This window comes from Saimiri boliviensis, chromosome 20, assembly GCF_048565385.1.
Source record: "Saimiri boliviensis isolate mSaiBol1 chromosome 20, mSaiBol1.pri, whole genome shotgun sequence".
In the NCBI taxonomy this organism is placed as follows: domain Eukaryota; kingdom Metazoa; phylum Chordata; class Mammalia; order Primates; family Cebidae; genus Saimiri; species Saimiri boliviensis.
In genome coordinates, this window is record NC_133468.1 from 23,046,384 (window position 1) to 23,068,119 (window position 21,736).

Genomic DNA, 21,736 nt, shown 5'->3' on the forward strand with positions numbered 1-21,736 from the left:
ACCTCAGCCATTATTCATAGGTTTAAGATCTACCTTGCTCCTGGCAGGCACTTCAGGTTATAAGGAAGCGCTCTGAGAAGGAAGCCAAGAGCAAAAGATTAGAAAAGAAAATAATTGAGAATATTTTTACCTAAACTCTTGTTGTGGGTATAAAATTCACAGTTACAATTCTGGAAACACTGTTTCTATGAGTGACACAGAAAAAATCAAATCAATCTTTTTACATCAATATAACACCATCAAAAGAGATTAAAGCCCACCTATTTTGAGTAATTTATTCATTTGAATTGAAGTTCTCTCTCCCTCATTTCTCCTTCTTGTCTCCCCAGGAGCAAAATTAAGTTCCCGGAAGACTTATTACACCCTTCTGACTTGTCCTCCCCTTCCTCGGGAAGGTCATCTGTTCCAGGTAGTACCTGTAGTCCTGGTTGGTCATGACACCCAATGTCATGGCTGGGCATCAGCTTTTTTCCTTATCACACACAATTCTACAGTGTCCACAGCTGATGTGACAGAGGCACAGTAAATGTGGATTGTCCTCCCTGTGACTCAGCCTCTACTTGGTTCTGCTTATCCTGTTGTGCTGTCTCTCTGAGCCCCAACTTTTTGCTCATCCACACTAAGACTGCCACAGTGTCCCCTCAAACCACATCACAATGATCCCATGCAAATAACTGGTTCTGACTTTTTAACTACCTTCCTCTCCTCTACCACAAGGTATGGGACATTTTCAGATCTCATGTATACCCATTTGACCTGAGGTATACTCAGAGGCAGTGCAGGGGAATATATCTCAGATCCTTTCCACTCAAAATGCCAGCATACTGCTCGACTGAGGCCACCTCCTGTGGGTATGGGACACCCCAACAGACAAGTGGTCTCTTCCCAGAATTTAGATTCTGTTTTTAGGTCTCCAATCCTCTCCACTCCTTGATGGGTTCTATACAAACCAGGAGAGAAGGGGCAAGTAGAGGATAATCATTCCATCTTCGACCTGTTCAGAGTGTTGTGTGAATCCTCAGCGGATCCAGGGAGAAAATGTAAGTAAGACATTAAGCATGGGGCCTGGCACATGGAAAGTGCTCTATCAGTTTTATGAAGATTAGAGTATCCTCATCAGCTAGCACAGTCTAATATTTAATCAGTTACTTGATTGATTTGTTAATATAGCTGTGTTCTCATCACCCATGCAAGCACAGTACCTTACACATAACAAGAGCTCAGAAATTCTTTGCTGAATTCATTCATTTTGAGGAATAAAATCCAGTCTTCCTGAAGATAAGTTCTTTTCTTTCCACTGAAGTAGTGAATGATGGAGAAAGGGGGTGCTGGTACTTCATCTGGGGATACCGAAGGGACCAGGATGAGTTGGCTAGAAAAGGGGCAGGTAAGTATGGGGCTTTCCCACCCACAATAGTCCGGCTTCATGTTCTTCTTTCACAATTATTTGACAGGGTGCTCCATGAAATCAAGTGGCTAAGTCAGATTTAGGAAATGGTCTTGAAATTGATGGGTGCAGGGAAGTACCGTTGAGTCAAAATCAGAAGAAAGTGAGTATTGCTGATCAAAGGCACTCCTCTTACCTCGAGATGGGAAGAAGCTATGGGAGGTGACACAGCAGCAGGAGGGCTACACTCAGAACTGTGCCTCGCATATGTCGGGCATGTAGTTGGCAGATGAGTGAATGAATGAATGAATGAATGAATGAAACAACACTTCCAGATGGGCATTCTAAACCTCACAGTTTGTTTGTTTGTTTGTTTAAGACAGAGTCTCGCTTCAGTCTAGAGTTGGTCATACAGGCTGGAGTGCAGTTGCGTAATCTCAGCTCACTGCAACCTCTGCCTTCCAGGTTCAAGCAACTCTCCCTGCTTCAGCCTCCTGAGTAGCTGGGATTACAGACACCTGCCACCACACCTGGCTATTTTTTGAATTTTTATTAGAAACGGCGTTTTGCCAGGTTGGCCAGGCTGGTCTCAAACTCCTGACTTCAGGGGTTCCACTTGCCTCTGTCTTCCAGTGCTGAGATTACAGGTGTGAGCCACTGCACCTAGCCTAAATCTCATGTTTGATTTCCCTTTGTTCTGAGGGTCACCCTGGTATACACTTACTAGACCACACCTTGGCTATCTGAGCTTCCAAAATCAATGTACACAGAACAGCGAATGCCCTTGGTGCACCTGTCACTCAAGTAGTAGTCTTTGCCCAACATGTAGCCTTTCATCCCTCACCCCTCTCTCTCCCTTCCCCTTAAGTCTCCAAAGTCCATTATATCATTCTTATGCTTTTGCATCCTCATAGCTTAGCTCCCACTTATAAGTGAGAACACACAGTATTTGGTTTTCCATTCCTCAGTTAGTGTAAGTTCTGTTTTATAGCAGAGGAGGGTAACTACAATCAACAACAATGTATTATATGTTTCAGAATAGCTAGAAGAGAGGAATTAAAATTTTCCCAACACACAGAAGTTACAAAAACTCAAGATGTTGGAAACCCTAAATACCCTGACTCAATTATTACACATTTGATGCATGAAACAAAATATCATATGTACCCCATTATATATCAATAAAAATTCAAAAAATGTTTAGAAAACAGTAAATGCCCAAAAGAGCAGGATTAATTATTGCACATACATGAACAAATCCCTAACACACCACACTTCAGTCCAACAGCAGATTAAACGAAAGCTAGCTACCTCAGAATATTCTATAATCTATTCAGTGTGGGCATCTGAGATGCATAAGAACCAGCAATCAGAGATTTGTGGCAGAAATGTAGGAATAAAATGTAATTTCTGCCATCAAGATACTTGTAACCTAGTTGTGAGAAAAAAATAAACAGAGATATACATTTATTCATACTAGGAAATATGTTTGAAATTACATTGGGGTGATAATAGTTTTCAAAATAGCAGGTGATATCTTTGAGGACCACAGAGGTGAGGGGAGACTTTCTGGAGGAGATGAGATGGCCTGAGTCATGAGCATAACTTAGATTCAGACAGGAGGTGGCTGATGGCAGGGGGAGTCCCTGAACACTGAGGATGCTGTGTTGAGAAGACAATGGGGAGAGTCCCAGCTAATAACAATAGTCACCACATGTCAGGCATTGGGCCAAGAATTTGACATAAATTATCTCACGGAGTCTCCTCAACAACTTTCCCAATATCATGTGGCAGATACTGCTGGAGTCTCTTCTTCCTCCTTTGAGAAAGGACTTCTATTTTGTTTGAGGCAACTACATGTTCAGTTAAAATACTTCATGTCCCATCTTTTTTTGCAGGTGGCGTTGGTCATCTTGACATAGTGTGTTCAACAAAGTATAAGATACGGTCAGTGAGTGGGGCTTTCTAGAAAGCTCTCCAAAGGGGGATGGATGTGGCTGGCTCATGTCTTCAGCTTCCTGCTAATTTGTCTATTCCGCTTTATCTTGCCTGCAACCAGGGAAGCCATCTGTGGCTCTGGAAGGCTTTGAGAGCCTGTGTCCTAGATGAGCCCCTGGAACAGTGGTACCAACCCTGGCTTGCTCACCTCTGAACTGCTTATTACATGGGACAAACAAACTCCTGTTTGGTTAAGTCACTGCTATCTGACCTCTGTGATTTCCGGCAGATGCAATCTTAGCACATATAGATAGGTGACATTCGTACCTTGTTCACAGACTAGGAAACCAAGGCTCAATAAGTGCCACCCCTCATAAGCAGCGAATCCAGTATTTAAATCCAGACCAATGCAGAACAAGGCTGGTTGGTTCCAAAACTAGACTGAGAACCTGTGAAGCCACTCCAGTGTAACATTAAAAATTTAAGAACGAAAGCAAAGCCAACTTTTTAACCTCTCGCATAACCCTTTCACAACCTGCCTTTTATTTGATACTGGCAGGTGTCTCCCTCAAAACACTGTTTCAGAATCTCCTAGAAAGCAGGACCAGGACTACAGCTTTAATCATGCTTATAGCAACAACTTCTTCCCCGCTTCCCCATGCTCAGCTCTGGCTAAGTGGGTACCCCCAAAATACTGGATGGGTTTAGTTTATTAAAAATCACTCAGGATAAAAAAAATCACTCAGGATAACTGTCTCTGGAAAAGTCATCCCTTTGTGTATGGGTGTGCGTGGTTGTGCATGTGTGTGCCTGAGCGTGTGTGTCACATTGTGCACACATGTGTAAATGTGTATCCAAGTGTCTGAGAGCAGGGGCAAAGGGAGAATTTTTTATTGCTGTCAAATTCCATCGTTCCACTCGGCTCCTACAGACCAACAGTGACAGCACCAATGATTATATTAGCGATAACTAAACTTTTTGTGCAGGACCTGAAAATTTAATTTCCTCTTGGGAAGTGGTAGAGAACTAAGCTTATTCGGGGCCAAGAACTCATGAACTTTCCCAGAAAGGAAAGAGAGAACAGCAGATATAGCCACTGGCCTCTGATTTTTCTTGAAAAATAAAAAGGCACAAGCTCATGTTTAAATGCCCCCTTTGGAAACAGCTCCAGATTCTTTTTTCTCTGTACCTAACCCACATCAGAGTGGGTAGGGAGACATAGCAGCCCTCGAAAAATCATTGAATTCATTTCAATTTATTCCATGATTTGTGATTTTTTTGTTTGTTTGTTTAAAGAAGTATACTTCCATCATTTTTTTTTCTTCTCTAGTTGCTTGGATGGTCAAAACCCTGATAATATGTACTGAATGTTCACCATGTACTAGGAACTGTTTCAAGAGTGTTTGCACGCTTTATCTCAGCTAATGTTTCCACTTTGAAGATCAGGAATCTGAGGCACAGAGAACATAAGTAACTTGCCTAGTGTCACACAGACAAAAAAATGGCAGAACTGGGATTCAAACCAAAGCAATGTAGCTGCAATGCTCAAGATCTTAATCATGCCACCATATAGCCTGATAATTCTGGAACTCTCCTCCTGGTATCTGAGTATATGAGTTCTTTGAATACAAGCAACAAATGCCACCTCTGCTTAACTTAAGCCAAAAAGAAAGAAAGAAAGTTGGAAGGAGAGGAGCAGCACATGATCCATGGTTTCAAGAGGCAAAATCCCAGGAGAGCCTGCTTGTCACCATCTTAGTCGAAGCCCATCCCTTGAGTAGGATTGGGCTGGGGACCTAAGCTAACCATCCCAGGTTGCTTGTGAAGAAATGGAGGCTGTGCCACCAGACCAAGAGTATATGGATACAAAGCAGGAGAAAATGAGGCACATATACGCTACCATGTCTCTAAGAAAAGAACAGATCTGAATGGAAGCTGATTAATTTGAGGTTGAATTCTGATATAAACTTGGTACCAAGAGATTGACATTCAGATATTTTTTAAATGATAAAGTGATCTACCCTTAGAATTCATCCATTCACTCAATCATGAATGTTCTTTCACTAAATAGTCCTTACTGTATCCAAGCAGGGTACTGGGAGATTCACTGTTCCCAAAGGGCTCCCAAAGAATGTTCATGTGGGGACATCAGACATGCGCCCATTTATGTTCCAAGTTCCATTACACATCATTAACAATCAGACGCAGGGGTAGGTTCTGGCCGTACAGCGATGACACGTCAGACACAGTCCTTACACTCCATGAGGCATATGCTCTGCATGCCTAATCTTTCAGGAGGTACGACAGTCTGGGATGAGCATTATGATGAGGCAGCGAAGTGGTCTGGGAAGGCATATCACAGAGGAATGCAACTTGGAACATGCTGGATAGTTCCCATTTGCCACTCCCAGAACTACTTTCCACCTATTTCTATCCTTTTTTGCACCCCCACGAGGATCACACTTACGCATCCAAAACAGGATCTTTTGTCCACTGGCCCCCAGCTAGATTCAACCAGTGGAGGCACTGGCAGGAGACTGGAGAAGAGAAGGAGAACAAGGTGGAGGCATTTATTTGCCTAGCTCCCTCCCTCACAGGTGGCTATAGGTTGGCTGCCTCTCTCTGCATGAGGCTACAGGTCCCATGAGGTTCCCTGACCTACATCCCTACAGCTACCACCACCTTCTCCTGGCCCCAGTAACTGCTCCCTCCCCAGCCTGTTCTAGCTTAGCAGGGGGAATGGCTGCCGGGCCTTCTTAGCTCCTACTTCCCTTGTCAGATTCCCTTAATTCTGCCCACACTTTTGGGAAAGCCCCTTTATTTACTTTGTTTGAGTGAACCACATTTTCTACAGGGGGAAGTAAAGTTTACCTAGGAAGTGACATAAAAGTGGATACATACCACTGAAGCAACAATAGCAGATGATCATACATATATATTAGGTGACCTGCAGAGCAAGTTACTCCCAAAAACAACTACCATGTGGGTTCTGTCAAAGAACTTTTGTTCTTAGATGTACTAATTCAATATTGTAAATGATATGGTAAAATTAGTGGGGGATGCCAAAGAAATACCCAGAGTTAATGCAATGAGCCCCCATACATGAGCACTGTGGGATGTCTGCCACCCACACAGCCAAGGTACGCTCCTTCCGGTGTCTCCTGCCCCTGACCACAGCTGACTGAACCACAAGTAGGCAGACACCAGGTCTAAGCTGGGCCAATGAGTTTCCCCTTCTTTGGGGACTGAGGCTCAAGAATGTTCCTCCTTCTCTGCCGGCTGATTCTGAGGATAAGCAGAGGCCAGAGTTTCAGGTCACACTTGCCGTTGCTGCATACAAATGTGCAGCAGTGGTCTACTGAGCATCTATGGTCCTCGCTTATTTGTGTGTTTTTAACTCAGTCTCCTGGCAGAGGGCAATTACAATATTTCTTGAAGGGGCAGCTTTTCTAATGGGTACAATTGGGCTATGGGCAACTGGGCCATGGGGAGGGCTGGGTATCCTCATGTCACACGTCCACGAATGCAGTGAAAGCCAGTCCAGAGAGAGAAGAGGCGAGGTAGACATTCAGAAGAGCCAGAGACGAGAGACTGTGGCACCTGAAGACGTGAGAAACTGTGAGAGCACGTCCCCTGGGCACCTGTGCCACTTTGGTCCAATCAGCCATTTCCACCCCTGGCTTCCATAAGCTGCCTCTTACAATCAGTTCCCATAATTTGCTGAGCGAGCTTGAGCAACTTTCTGATACTTGTCTAGAGGGATAACATTTCTAAGCTATTAACCAATGTGCTCTTTATTCTAGAATTTCCTTATACCCCTGGGCTGTTCCCCTTTTTGTGCTTAGCCCAGCAGTCTGCCTTCATTCCCTCAAGGAACAGCTGACGTAAGAGAAAGCAAGGGGGGACCAAAAAAAGAAGTTAACGATTGACTTTGAGCTTCAAGGGCTTAAGCACAGGCAAATAGGATGGCTACGTGCACAAACAACATATCCGAGAGAATATAAGTGGAGTAAAGGTAAGGCTCCTATTCCCAGAATAGAAAGATGTCCCTAGGCTGGAGAGTAAGGGGGCAGGAGAATAGAGATCAATTAGGAGCTAATTTGTAGGACTCAAGGACAAGGTGGAAAAGTGTGTAGAGATGGCTCAGGCTCTGCTTTAGTCAGCACTGTCCTTCCGTATTGCCCACGAGCTATGAAGAGAACTGTAGACGCCCAGGGTCCATTCCACTGAGCACCATATGTTTCCTGAGTTAAAGCACCTGGGAAAATCCCCCACTGACTGCAAAAGTGATGTCCATCAGACTCTGATACTTTCTTCAGTCCACTCTGACCCACCTGCCCTCTGTGGCACCACAGACCACCCAGTGACTGGCTCAGCAAGCACCGTAAGTAGTATCGCCGGAGTAGCAGAATCAAGGCATGTGACCACTTAGAGAACTCAGAGTTCTCTAAGTTCAGCAAGAAATGAGACTTGATAAAACATACCATTTTATCTTTGTGGGCAAGCTGAGAAAATGAGGGTGAGATGGCAGCATACTGGGGGGAATTGGGAACCATCTGAACAACCAATGAGGTAGAAGCTTGATTAATGATGCCAGGGTCTACTTGGAAAGCAGTCTCTGTCCTCAGCTCTGTCCTTTGTCCTCAGCGCCATCCTACTCAGGTGGCAGCTAATCAAAGTAGAGGCCATTTCCTGACTCAGCAGAAAGAGAGTCATGATCCACAGCAAGGTCTGCGGTGGCTGGGACATGGCACCCGGCACACGCTCCTGGCATTTGCGTTCTCTGCCCTCTACCATAGCATCCCCGCCACATCTCCTTTCTTCCTGCGCACAGACCACCCGGAAGTCAGTCTATGGCTTACTTTTTGTGTTGCAAGTACCAGTAAGCCACCCGAACAGACTTCAGAAAAAAAGGAAAGGTCTATTAAAAGGATACAGGGTCTCTCCAAGAACCCAGGAGAGGAGCTCATCTGGATTCTTTCCTAGGCACGCTACCACGACGAGCAAAATCTAATAAGCTAGATGATTCTGTGGTTGGATTTTTAAAAACTCCAACTGCACCAATCCTAGAAGGGAAGGAATGCAGCTTGATGCTAGCACATGTGACAAAAACACTTAGGATTTGGACTGCCAGCTAAGAATGAGTCAACAATGTGATGTGACTGCCAAAAAAGCCAGTGTAATCTTGGGCTGCACTAAACAGACAGGAGTGATGATGCGGCCTTCAGTTCAGAGAATCATGTATCAAGGCCCACTGAACAGAGAAGGGCGGCCAAGGAGAACTCAGAATCACGCCCTATGGGGGGGGGGGAAATGGGAGTACCTGGGATATTGCTATCTGGCCTTCTTTTCGGGGATTGGTGGGACTGTTCTGGACTTGAGCTTGCCAGTTAGGAGTCTAGGGTTAGACTGCCTGAATTGACACCTCAACCCAGCTACTTACTAGGTTTTTCCAACATGCCAAGAATGAAATATTTATTCTCATCACTACCTTCTGAACAAATGCCATCTTCATCCCTACCATACAGATGAGAAAACTGAGGCACAGAGAGGTTCAGTAGCTTGCCAAAGGTCACACCGCAAGCAAATTGAAGAACTAGGCTTTGAATGCAAGGAAAGTATACCTTCTTTGTTCTTCCCCTAAGCAGCTATATGACCTTGAATCTCATCACTTCCAACTATGTTTCAGTTAGCCCTAGAGCTACATGACCAAGCACCCAAAAACATAAAGGCTTCAAGCCAAAACACTTACTTATTCACAAATCTGCAATCTTGGCAGGACTTGGTTGGGACAGCTCATCTCTGCTCTACTGGCATCAGCTGGGTTGGCTCAAAGGCAGGGTTGGAAGCCTCACTTACCTTCCATTTGGTACCAAACATCTGGAGGCTGGAACAGCAGAGGATCCTTGGACATCACTCTCTGTGGAGGCTCCCCACATGCTCGCTCCAGCATAGCACCTGCAGGGTAACCAGACATTTCACATGTTGGCTTGTGGCTCCCTGGGCATACATCCTGAGACAAGTGAGAGAGCCAGGTAGATGCTTTCACGTCCTAGCTTCAGAAGTCACATCATGTGACTTCGATCATATCCTTAGGACCATGGGAATAACTACAGTGCTTGCTTGTGAGGATGAATTGAGACAATGCAGGTAAAATGCTTAGCACATTGTCTGGAAGTTGGTGAGGATTCTATAAATTTCAGCTGTTGTTATTTTAAAAGTGGCTCAAAAAAGACATCTTAAAAAGACAAATCTGCTACTACTACCAAAAATATGCGTCACGCACCCTTAAGCCCAGCAAATACCATTGTACACTGGTGTTTTTCCTTGCCTCCATGTAGTCAGACGCTACAGCTTGCTAGTCTGGGAAGTCACACCCCACTCTCTCGCCCCATCCCTCTGACAAAAAGGCCAGTGGTTGGAGCTGCCTGGCTTGTGCTTCCCAGGAGGGGTACCTTGGCTGACTCAGCTGAGAAGGCATCCAGTGACTCATTAAGTATCAAAATTAATTAAATGTCCTCAGATCTTGGGAAGGGAGCAAATGCCCAGGAGACCCAAGACCCTCTCTTACCCCAGGATCCCAGTGGTTCCTCCAAGAGGAAAACGTGGGCTTGAAGATTAACTGGGCCTTCATATGAGCGGAGGTGTTAGTCATTCTGGGCACACACACATCTCTAGCATCAGTAAGAAGAGTTGCCAACTCCTTTCTGAATATTCAAACTCATGGCTAGCCCCGCTCCCGCATCCATTTCCACGGCCTCAATTACCATCCAAGCTAATGAGTCCTAAATCCATATCTCCAACCTGGAATTATTTCCGGAGCTTGAGACCTGCCCCACTCAGATTTCCCACAGGGCCCTGAAACTCAGCATGCCCCCTTAATGTTGGACTCATCTCCTTCCCCTCACCTAGACCACGATTCTCAGGGAAGATTTCCATGGTGCACCCAATGGCCCAAACCAGAACTCCGGCTCACCTTGACACTTCCCTGCCCTGCCCCTGAGGAGTGACCCATCACAGTTCCTCTAGTTTCTACCTCCTAATCTCCCTCTGCCAAAAGTTTGTTTAGACAACATCCTCATAGCTTCTGAACCCAACTCTATCCTTCCACAGTTTTCCCCTCACTGCTGTAAGATCTCTGCCAAATGCAAACATGAGCATTGCCACTCTGTGTAAGACGCTTCAGTGACTCCCCCTTGCCTTCCAGACAAAGTCCACGCTTCTTAACATGGTTCCAATGCCTTGCTTGATCCAGTGACTATACATCTGTTACAGGCTGAATTGTGTTGCACAAAATTCATACATTGAAAGCCCGAGCCTCCAGTACTTTAGAACATGACTGTATTTGGAGATAGAGTCTTCAACACGGTAATTAAGTTCAAATGAGGTTGTAAGTGGAGGCCCCTAATTCAATGTGCCTGATGCCTTCACACTAAAAGAAAATAAGGATACAGACATGTACAGAGGGAAGCCCATGTGAAGACAAAGAGCAAAATAGCAATGACTGCCCACAGAGAAGGGCCTCAGGAGAAACCAACCTAGCCAACACCTTGATCTCGAACTTCCTGCCTCCAGAATGATGAGAACATAAATTTCTGTTGTTTTAACCACCCAGTCAGTGGTACTTTGCTCTGGCAGCCCTAGCATCTCTCTCCATCACCTCCCTAAATCGCCCTCCCCAGATTATGACCCTCTAGCTGTGCGCTCCATGCCCTCTCCACTCCAGGCCAGCCTCACTCTCACCTGGACATCTACGCTGTTCCCACAACTCTTTATCCAGCTACCTCCTTCCTCCAGGAAGCCATCCCTGACCTTTATCTTTAAATATCTCCTAAAACTCCTTCCAGCTACCTCCTTTCTCCAGGAAGCCATCCCTGACCTTTATCTTTAAGTATCTCCTAAAACTCCTTCCCCTCTCAGAGCCCCATGCTATGAGTACCCATTTACTCTGTGTCCAGGGGGGATTCCCTGCTGTGGGATCCCCTCTGGTGCCCTTTATACCTTACCTTTCTCCAAACAGGATTTCTGTGTGTGTGCCAACATCAGCATCTGGTCCAACTGTGCACTACATGAGGACAGGGACCATGTATCTTGCTCACACCTGTGCCTAGAACAGTGTCTGGTACCCAAAAGGTGCTTAATCAGTTCTTTGGATGACTGGCAATTAATGAAAATAATTCAAATAATTCAAAATTGATCATATTTAGTATTTTTTTTTAAAAAAAAACTGTGTTTCTTTGGCCACCAGAGACTTTGAAAGAAGGAGAGGTTTATAGGCCCTAAGCAGAAGGCAGCTGATTCACATTTAATTCAGGCACCAAAGCCACGCTTTAACATGTACAACATTCTGGGCTGAAGTCACACTCTGGGTCCATATCTTTGTTTCAGGAAAACTGAGCCCCAAAACTCCTTGCCATTTCACTGGGAGTCGGGAAAAGGCCCAACTGCTTCCAAAACAGACAGCAAGAAGCCCTGCACCTTACAGGTAACCTGTGGCACAGGCACACATATTCATTTTGGTCTTTAAAGAAATTGATACATAATGATTGTACATATTTATGGGGTACAATATGATGTTTTGATACATGTACCCATGGTGTAATCATCAGCTCATGGTAACTAGTGTACCTGTCCCTGACAGCATCTCTTGTTTCTTTGTAGTGGGGAACATTCAAAATCCTCTCTTCTAGATATTTGACATATAAAATACCTTATTGTTGACGTACAGTGTGATAGAACACCAGAACATTCTGGTCTTCACCCACACTTGCTCCTGGAAGTGCTGCTCCCATCCCCACCTTAGGACAATGGGCCCGGGTTTCTGGGTACAAACCACCTCCGTTACCTCATCAGCTGAGAGTGCACTGACTATGAGGAGCCAAGAGAAACCACTCTCGTGTCATTTTGGCTCCAAGCATTCTCTGCTGAGATACTGGAGCTTAGCCTGCACTTTACCTCTAAGGAGTCTCTAAATCAAGACCTATTTCTTTAAGAGAAAAAGAACCAAATTCTAGCTCCTTTTGGAGCGAGAGTGATGGTCCATTCCAAACAAATCCCACCCACCAGACCTCCCAGCTCCTCCCCTGGTTTGTTTCCATCTGTGTCACTTGCCCCCATCACCTAACGTAGGTATTTGATTTATGTGCTCATCAGCTGTTCCCCTTCCCTAATGCCCATCATCACCAGCAGAGTGAGAGGCTCTATGAGGGCAAAATTTCGCTCTGCTCTGTACCCTGCTATTTCTTTGATGCCTGGCACATTCTTTGGTACATAATAGGTTCCCCACGTGTGTCTGCTGAGTGAATAGATATGAATAAATTAATGAATAAACGCACACACTCCCTTCTTTCCTCCACAAACACATGGAGATGAGTCTCCGCTCTCATCACTACCTTGGTGACTCCTCTTAATTCCACAGCAGGAAATCCCGTCTGGTGCCCTTTACACCTTACCTTTCTCCAAACAGGATTTCTGTGTGTCTGCCAACATCAGCATCTGGTCCATCTGTGGATATTGCCTGGGGCCCTATGAATGTCTCTCTAGGTTCAAGGCAGTTTCTGTCCCTAGAATCAAAGCAGCCATGACTTCATTGAGTCTAAAACCCACATAAACAGAACTACCAGTGGCCTGGGGTCCCTGTCCCATGCAGCCCAGGCCAGGCCTGAATCCTCCATCTGCCGCTTGCTCACTACGTGACCTCCCACAGGTTTCTAAGCCAACCTCATGCCTCAATATTGTTGAAGGGTCTGGCACATGGTTAACGAGCAGTAATTATAAAATGTAAAAGAATGCAAGAGAGTAGCCTGATCCCAAGGTGAAACCGAGAAGAAAGCTTGGTGTGGTGCGAAGGTCGATTCTTACTGTTGGTGTCTCAGAACTTGAACATCGTCCTGTCCCCGCTCTTCTCCCCACTACATTTCCAGGTGGGGGTGTGGGGGCGCATACTGGTGTGTGAACCTCTGGTATGGCTGGGCTGCTGGCCTTGGGATTGCCCCCAGAAGCCGCAGGTACTAGAACCTTTCTCTTAGTTGTGACTGAGTTGAGATCCATATGTGCCCTCCACCTTACAGAAGTGGAGTCAGAGAGCTGGCAGTTTAAATCCCAGCTCTGCCACTTAGCTGTGTGACCTTGGCAAAATCAGTTACCTTCTCTGTGCCTCATTTTCCTAATGTGTAAAATGCAAATAATGATAGCTAGCACCCCTTATACTCATATGGCGACACATTACCGGATACATCCACATCCCCGAAACAAACCCCATGCTCTCCAGTCTCCTTGTCTTTGTATTTGGTCGTTCCTCTAACATTCTCTTCCCTCCTCATCTCTGCCTTCCAGAACCCAGACTAATCCTCAGGGCCCTGCTCAAATGACACCGCTTCTGGGAAGTGTTTCCAGGTGTTTCTATCACGTGTGGCCTCCTCTTCCTTCCAGTATCCTGGACACACAACCTTTCTATGGAAGTCACCCACGCACAGGGTGAATGATACACATACGTTATTCTTAGCCCTCTTCCTGACCATAAGCGTTGGGATCAGACCTGGGTTTGACTCCAGCTTTGCTACTTAATAGCTGTGTGACCTCAGCTAGATTACTTAAGTTCTCTGATCCTCAGTTTCTCCATCTGTAAAAAGGACATAACGAAACACCTACCTCATAAGGTTTGTGGCAAGGATTAAGGGAGGTAACACCTATAAAATCTTCAGCACAATGCTTAGTACATTATATGCGCCCAATAGGAGTTATTTTCATTGTAATGATTATTAGCACTAAGTAGGTGTTGAGTCTAAAAGTCTTTCACTTGAAATTCATTCCTTAGGGGCCCCCTCCAATGCTCATAGCTTCTCAAATGCACATCTTGGGGTTAGCAATGGCCCCAGGTGAATTCTCAGTGAAGACTTTGCTGCTCTTTTGACATCAGAACTTTTGGTGCTTACTGGAAAAGCAGAGAGGAGAAGACAAAGAAACAGGAAGCTGAAGGAAGTTCCAAGGAGGCCCACATGTTCTCTGTTTAAACTTCAGGACAAACCTGCAATGTCATCACTGATGACTCTGAGATTCAGAAGATTTAAGTGAATTACTCAAGGTCACACAACCAGTGGAGACATACCCAGATCGCGTTTACGCTAAGGCTCATGGAGAGAAGAGGGGGCAGGTGGAGGAAGGAGAGAGAACACTCATCCACCAAGAGCACACACTCCCATGATACGGCAGAAAAGCAATCTGTGGAAATGTATGGTCTTATTTACGGAAAATTAATTCAGCATACAACTTCATTATAATACCATTTCTCGAAACATTAACTCCCATCAATGTCATAAAAGTCTGGGAAGCTACAAAATGTCTTTTTTTAAAACCTCCTATTATCTACAAACATCCACTTTTCAGGCCAACCAAGATTTCCCTCCTCTTCCCTTTGCCCTGTTGGTTTTAAGCCTAGAAAGGTCTGGAGTGGCCCAATGAGTTAATGGGGCTTGAGAAAGGGTCTCATCAGCCTGCAAGCCCAGGGGAAAGCAACTAACTGCTCTGTCAATTAGAGTCTCCCTTTTTGGTTTAAATCCACCGCCACAGATGCATTATCTTCACCAGTCCTAGAAACAACGGTGAAGAATTCTTCTTTCTCTTGTCCGATATCGCCCTCTAGTGATCCAACTCTGCTTGAAAAATCGAATGGATCCAGGAAATAGGCAAGTGAGCTACCTGGATCCCTTCACTCCCTCACTGGTTCACCCATTCACCTGGCCAGCCTTCCCGCCCCGCCACTCACTTTCTCATTATTGGTTACAGGCCTATCAGACACCAATCAACATGGATGCCGGGATGACCCAGGTGTTGAATGATTCACTTGCAGAACCTGAGAGCCTGGAGAAAATGGCTTACATCTGGAATCCCAGTTCTGCCTCTTAAAGGCCCAAAGACCCTAGAAGTGGGAGTGAGTTCACCAAGCTGGGCCTGTTTCCTCACCATGGAGTGGTAATACCGACTTCTCTATCTTTAAAATATACGCCATTACATGCATAACCTCCCTATCTTTTTTATTATTTGTAGAGATGTGGTGAGGGTCTTACTAGGTTATGATGCCCAGGATGGTCTCAAACTCCTCAGCTCAAGTGATCTGCCCACACTGGCCTCCCAAAGTGCTGGAATTACAGGCATGAACCACTGCACCTAACCTTATCTTTATTTTATTTTCACAACCAGCTCCTGGAGCACACTTAGGTTTTTGTCACAAAGAAAAAGGAGAGAAGCTAATAGGTAAGCTCAGTAGCCTTAGGTTCAAATCCTGGTTCTGCCAGTTACCTACCTTGTTACCTTGGACAAACTACTTAACCTCTCTCTGCCTCTTTTATCCTGTCTGTAAAATGAATACAATCATAGGATTGAGCATGATTTAAGTTTGCGAACTTTGGAGTAAGCAAAAATTCCCTAGGGATCTTATTAAAGGACAGACCCTCCTTCCCTAATTTAACAATCTGGAAAATCTGAAAATGGCCCTGGACCTCTGAGCAGTTAACAAGCTGCCTAACAATGCACAACAGCCACTGAGAACAAGTGTGACTGAGCCAGTGCACTGGTCCTCAAACTTGGCTGCATGTTGAAATCAGCTGGGAAGCTTGAACATGCTGATGTCCTCTCGCCCGCCGCCTCTAGATTCCGACATAACTAGTCCAAGGTAAAGTCTGGCATTGGGATTTTTAAGAATTGCTGGGGCAATTCCCCTGTGCATCAGGGCTGAAACCCCACTTCCTTAGCCCAATGCCATAAAAGCATAATAAATGTTAAAAGAACATCCTACCAATAGATCCACGTCATGACTCAAAACACTGTGCTTTTCTTCAACATCAACAACAAAATAGTAAGCCTCTATCAGGTGCCAGGCACTGGAGATAGAGCTATCATCAAGCCAAAACAAAAAGACAGAAATCCCTGTGCTCAGGGAGATGGCAATAATGCTGTGGGCCAATTCGTCGTTTTGTTCTGGGCCCCCAAAATTATGTAGCCATCCCGTGAGTTGGGGCTGCATATCACAGATGGCCTTGCAACTCACAGGGAGAACTCTCTTTCTCTTTGAGATGGGAAGCATTACAACTCCCACAGTTTTCTGTCTTGGAAAAAAAGAGATTTAGAGATGCCACTGCAGCTTTCAGAAAAGTTACTGTCTGATGATAAGATTTCAGGCAGGGAGACCCGGGGGAGAGGAGACATATGTGAGGCCGCAGGACCTGCCCTGACTTACTGCATCCCTTATGTCTGTCTATTCCCCTCCAAGTAAGGCTGAGCAGGGGATGCACAACCATGGCCAGGAGCTAGTGGCTCCTGCTTCCTCTCCTCCCCTACCTGCTGTCCTGCAGCGTGCAGGCTCCTCTCGTCCCAGACTCAGCGGCCAGCTGCTTCCAGCTGTGGAGGCAAAAATACTTACTCTTAATCAAGATTTCGGCTTTGCACCTGCTTCCTTGGCTGGAGCTGAGGCTAATTCCGAGGCCAGGGATACAGAGGGTGAAAGGGAAACCCTTTTGGATTACTGCAGCTACTCAGCCAACCCCCAGCTGCTCATTAGCACCTATGAATGAGGCCAGGGAAACCTGGTGAAATATTGTTAAACCTCTGAGAGCTTGGGAGAAGGGAGGACACAGAGACCTCTCCTGGTCATCCAACCAAAAATAAATGCCTCCATCACTCTCTCTCCCCATTATCCTGCATTGTCTTTGTTCATAGCACCTATGGTGAGCTGACATTTTACTCTGTGTGTGTTCACTTCTAGTGGTCTTCTTAAAGATGGAAGATGGGTTAGGTGAGCTTACAGGACCCTTTGCCACAGAGTCAAATGGTCTCCTCCATCCCCACCCTGGAAGGGGGAGGGCAGGGATGGAGCCCCCAAATGGAGCATCAAATGAGATCACAAAAGAGCAGCCCACACACAGCCATCAGACTGTCCTGTTGGCCTACAGAGATTTTGTTGCTGTTGTTTGGTTGGTTGGTTTCTGTTTTTCTGCAAATGGCATGATTCCACATTTAAAACCCAGGACGGGCAATCTCTCTGGAAAATCTGGATAGTGACGGTAAGTGGTGCATCCTCACACAACACCAGCTACTTGTTGCTGAGGTGCTGCTGCCCTTTAACTGGGCTGGGCTCTTTGGGACCCCATTCCCTCTGGGCTGCCCAATTCTTCCCATTTCCTGCCCAGCCCTGAAGGCTTGGATTGCACACCCCTCCCCTCCCTGTCCTGATGGCTTTGCTCCTCCTCCCATGTCTGCGGGCATCTGTGTCCCCTCCTAGCGGTGGAGCTCAGGCTGTGCTGGGTAGCATAATTTGCCTGGTGGGCGACAGCTTCACCCTCCCCACCAACAGCTGCCAGCCTCCCTGACCTCAGAGCCACAGCCCTGATCAGCCAAGGTCACCTGGGAGTCGCCGGCATCTCTCCTCTGCCACCACACGGTGAGCCAAGGAGTTTATTCCTTTCTCTCCTTCCCTATGCAGCTTCTAAGAATTTGGCCATGAGAGTGATTTATTCAGGTCACCAACAGCCCCGTCTTTTTGCTCAGCCCAGTAGACATAAACCCTCAGCCGTTATTGTCTCTGGTCACCTCTACCCTTCATTTCCCAACACCCCTTTTAAATATTTCTCAACCAATTTCATTTCTTTTCATTTTTCTCTGCGGCCTCAATCCTGCAGCCCTGCAAATCTACTCAACTATCTCTGGCACGCAGCCTGTTCCTTCTTATTATTAATAAGACTGAGAATAATGGATAATAAATAGGACCCTGCTTTCAAAGGGCTCTCGTGCCATCAACCCAGAGCCTCACAAGAACCATACACCGTAAATGGTGACATGCAGAGTGTTAAGTGACCTGTCTACGATCAGCAGCTAGTTAGTGGCCTAGCCAAGTCAGGAATCTATTTTAAGTGGTATTATTTATGGCTTATCAGGAAATTATCATTTTAAAAACTAAGCCAGTGAAAAAGACAGTTGAGATTTTAAAGTAGGCCTTTATTACATTTCAAGGGCAAGATTTATTCTCCTTCGTATTGTAATTAAAGTAAATGAAATAAAATTTGGTATTATATTTGCCTTTCCAACAACCTTTCAGAGACACCTGCATTGCTCTACAAAAGGAAAGCCATCTGTTCATGCATTCATTGTGTTAAATGCCCACTCACTCACTCACTCAGTCTACAATTATGTGTTGCCTGCCTACTGTGTGCCAGGCCCTGGGATCAACACAGGGCACACATTGGTGAGCAAAACAGATCAGTTCCGGCCCCATGTGCTTAGAATCTAGTGCTGAAGTCAGGTGTTAAACTAACATGTGCACCAAAAATGTATGACCAGAAACAAGCTAAATGCCAGGAAGGAAAGGCACAGAGGCTCTGGTAGCCTCTAAGAAAGGAATCGACCTGGTCCAGAAATTCAGGAAGGGCTTCCTGGGGAAGTAGCCATTGCCCCAGGAGACAAGAAGAAATTAACACAGGGAAAAGGACAGGGAAGGGAGAGTATAGGGGAAGTAGAATGTGCAGCGCCCCCTAGTGCATGGACCAAGTAGAGTGCTGTCGTGGTGGTTGGGGGGAGTATGGTGTGTGACCAGGCAGCACAGGTGGGTGGGGTTAGACTACCCAGTCTTGTGAGCCCAGATAGGGATCTAGGTCTCTTCCCAGGGAGCAATATAAAACTGCTCAGAACAGGGATTGACCTGATTGGATTAAATCCACTTACATGCTGGGCATTTGGGGTGCCACAGGGAAAAAAAAGTTTCAACCCTCAAAGAATTTCCCGTTAGATTCCCTGGCATTAATAAAGCTCTGCTCAAAATTAGGTCAGATTTTTCTCAGAAATATAGGTATCACTCTTGAGCTAACAATGTTTTTTAAAATATATAAAAGTTAAAATAATAGGCCAGGCACCGTGGCTCACGCCTGTAATCTCAGCACTTTGGTAGGCCAAGGTAGGAGAATCACTTGAGGCCAGGAGTTCAAGACCAGCATGGGCAACATAGTGAGACTCCCATCTCTACTAAAAATAAAAAATCCACCAGGCATGGTGGTGCATGCCTGTAGTTCTAGCTACTTGGGTGGCTGAGGCAGCAGGATCTCTTGAGCCCAGGAGGTCGAAGCTACAGTGAACCATGATCATATCACTGCACTCCAACCTGGATGACAGAGTGAGATCTGGTCTTTATTTTTAAAAAATTATTATAATAAAAATATCTACTACCTCCTAAGCACTTGCTGCTTTATGTTTTTACTTATTATTTCATTCAATCCTTGCCTCAAGTTGTGAGCACTGTCACTCCCATTTCATAGATGAGGAAAATGAGGTTCAAGGAGAGATAGTAACTACCCAAGGTCACACAGCTATGGGCAGATCCAAAGTTCAAACCTAGGACCATCTGAGTGTTGGCTCTGCCATCTCTAGGCTCCATAATCTTGGGAATTTTTGCCCAGAGATTCAAGAACAGCTATCATGACAGGTGTAGAGAATGTGTTCCTCCTGGAATGTCAAAGTCGTCAATGGGCTACACTTTGCCAAAGCCACTGGCCAACTCTTTCCTTGTCTTACTTGACCTTCAGTGCCAGTGAGCAGATGATCACCCCTCCTTCTTAAAACGTATTCCTTGTTGATCAGTGCCTTGTTGTCCTCCTACTCACTGCTATTCCTTCTCAGTCTCCTCTGCCTGCTATCCCTTTTCAACTTGACCTTTAATTGTTAAGCTCTACAAAGCTCTGCCCTTGGCTATTTTTCTATTTACAATCCTCTATTTGATCATCTCATCTACCCCAGGACTTTAAACTGGGTCCATAAACTGGTGACAAATCCACACTTCCTTCCCCTACCTCTCCCCTGATCATGTCTCCACACGGTTGTCTAACTGACCCACCAAGTTAACACTGGATACCCACCACCAAACCCTTTCCTCCCCTTAACAACTACCTCTCATTAAATGACACCTCCTTGTACTTTGTTGCTGAGGCCAAAAGTCTAGGTCTTATCCTTGACTCATCTTTTTCCCATATGGCTCACCTTCACTCCATTGACAAGCCCTGTTGTTTTGCCTTTCTTCAAACTATATTCTGAATTCAACCACTTCTTACTACTTCCATAATACCACCTTAGTCCAAGCAACAATTTTGTCTCATCCTGGACTCCTGCAGTTGCCTCCTAACTGGTCTCCCTGCATCCTCCTTTGCCCTCCTACATTCTATTTTTCAGATACTAGTCAGAGATGCAGGTGTTCAATATGTACACTTAAGAGTATGACCTGGGTCTGAATCTTGCCTCAGTCATGGGGCAAGCCATTTAGCCACTTGGTTTCCCCATCTCTCAACCAGGGGTAACGAAATCTATGACAGTGTTGTTTGAGCACTAAGTGAGATGGTGTGTATGTCATACGTAATGTAGTTCCTGGCTTGTAGTGAGTGCTCAAATGTGTTATTGCTACATGCTGCTCAGATTCCCTCATAGGAAGCCTTGCTACATGAACATCAGTTGAAGGTGATGCTGCTCACAAAATGAAGCAATGCCTAATTCATTGTATGTCAGCTTCCTGATTCCTCTCTGGCCTATGGTGGCCATGGAGCATCACTTCCCACCCCATCTCTGGATGCCTGTTGACAGTCACAGATGTACACACACACCGGCCTAAGAGCAGACTTTTGAAATGTGAAGCAAGATTGGATTTGAATAGCAGTTTTCTTTGCTCAAAAAGAAACCACTCCCTGAAACCACTATCCTCCAGACCCAGATGGAAGCCCTGACATTCGGAAGCTCCAGCTCTGAGATAGAGTTTTGCTATCACAACTTGAAACAGCCAAAGGCTTGGCCAAGAGAAGTGGTGGATGTGACCAAGGGTAGAGTCATGATGTTATGCCCTACTGTGGAATTTCCAAATTATGAAAACAAAAAAATATCATTTTATGGAGACAGGAGACTGAAACATCATAGGCTGGAGAGTGCTTGCCCTCTGGTGAGGAATCACAAGACTGGCCCCTGCATTTACCTTCTCTCCTTCCCTCACCCCTTCCTGGTAAACAGGGGTGAGGCTGCAAAGTTAGACAGACCTGGGTTCAAGTTCTAGCTCAGCCACTTTCTGGCTGTGTGACCTGGGACAACTATGATCCCTCTTTGAACATTGGCTTGTTCACCTATAAACTGAAATGTAACGATATTACCTATTTCATAAGGAGCTGCGATCATTGTAGAAATAAAAAGCATCATATTTAAAAAGGGAGAGGCAATTTTAAAAATAGCAGTTAAAACTATGGGCTCTGGAGTTTAAATCCAGCTCTTCCACTCACTGGCTGTGCGAGCTTCAATGAGTTACTTAATCTATCTGATTGTCTCATCTGTAAAATGGGGATAGCAATTGCTCCTCCCTCCATGATACATTCTGGGCACTAAAGGTGTTAACACATGTCA

The 21,736-nt window shown here is 45.5% G+C and overlaps 1 protein-coding gene across 7 annotated transcripts in view; it reads right to left on the reverse strand.

Moving 5' to 3' along the window:
• The window catches only part of UBLCP1 (ubiquitin like domain containing CTD phosphatase 1), a 261,529-nt gene that overhangs the window by 99,769 nt on the left and 140,024 nt on the right, over positions 1 to 21,736 (reverse strand). For all 7 annotated transcript variants that reach the window (XM_074390300.1, XM_074390299.1, XM_074390298.1 and 4 more), the window contains one exon: positions 9,185 to 9,283. The gene's annotated coding sequence lies outside the window, so the exon portion shown is untranslated. The remainder of the gene's footprint in view (positions 1 to 9,184; positions 9,284 to 21,736) is intronic.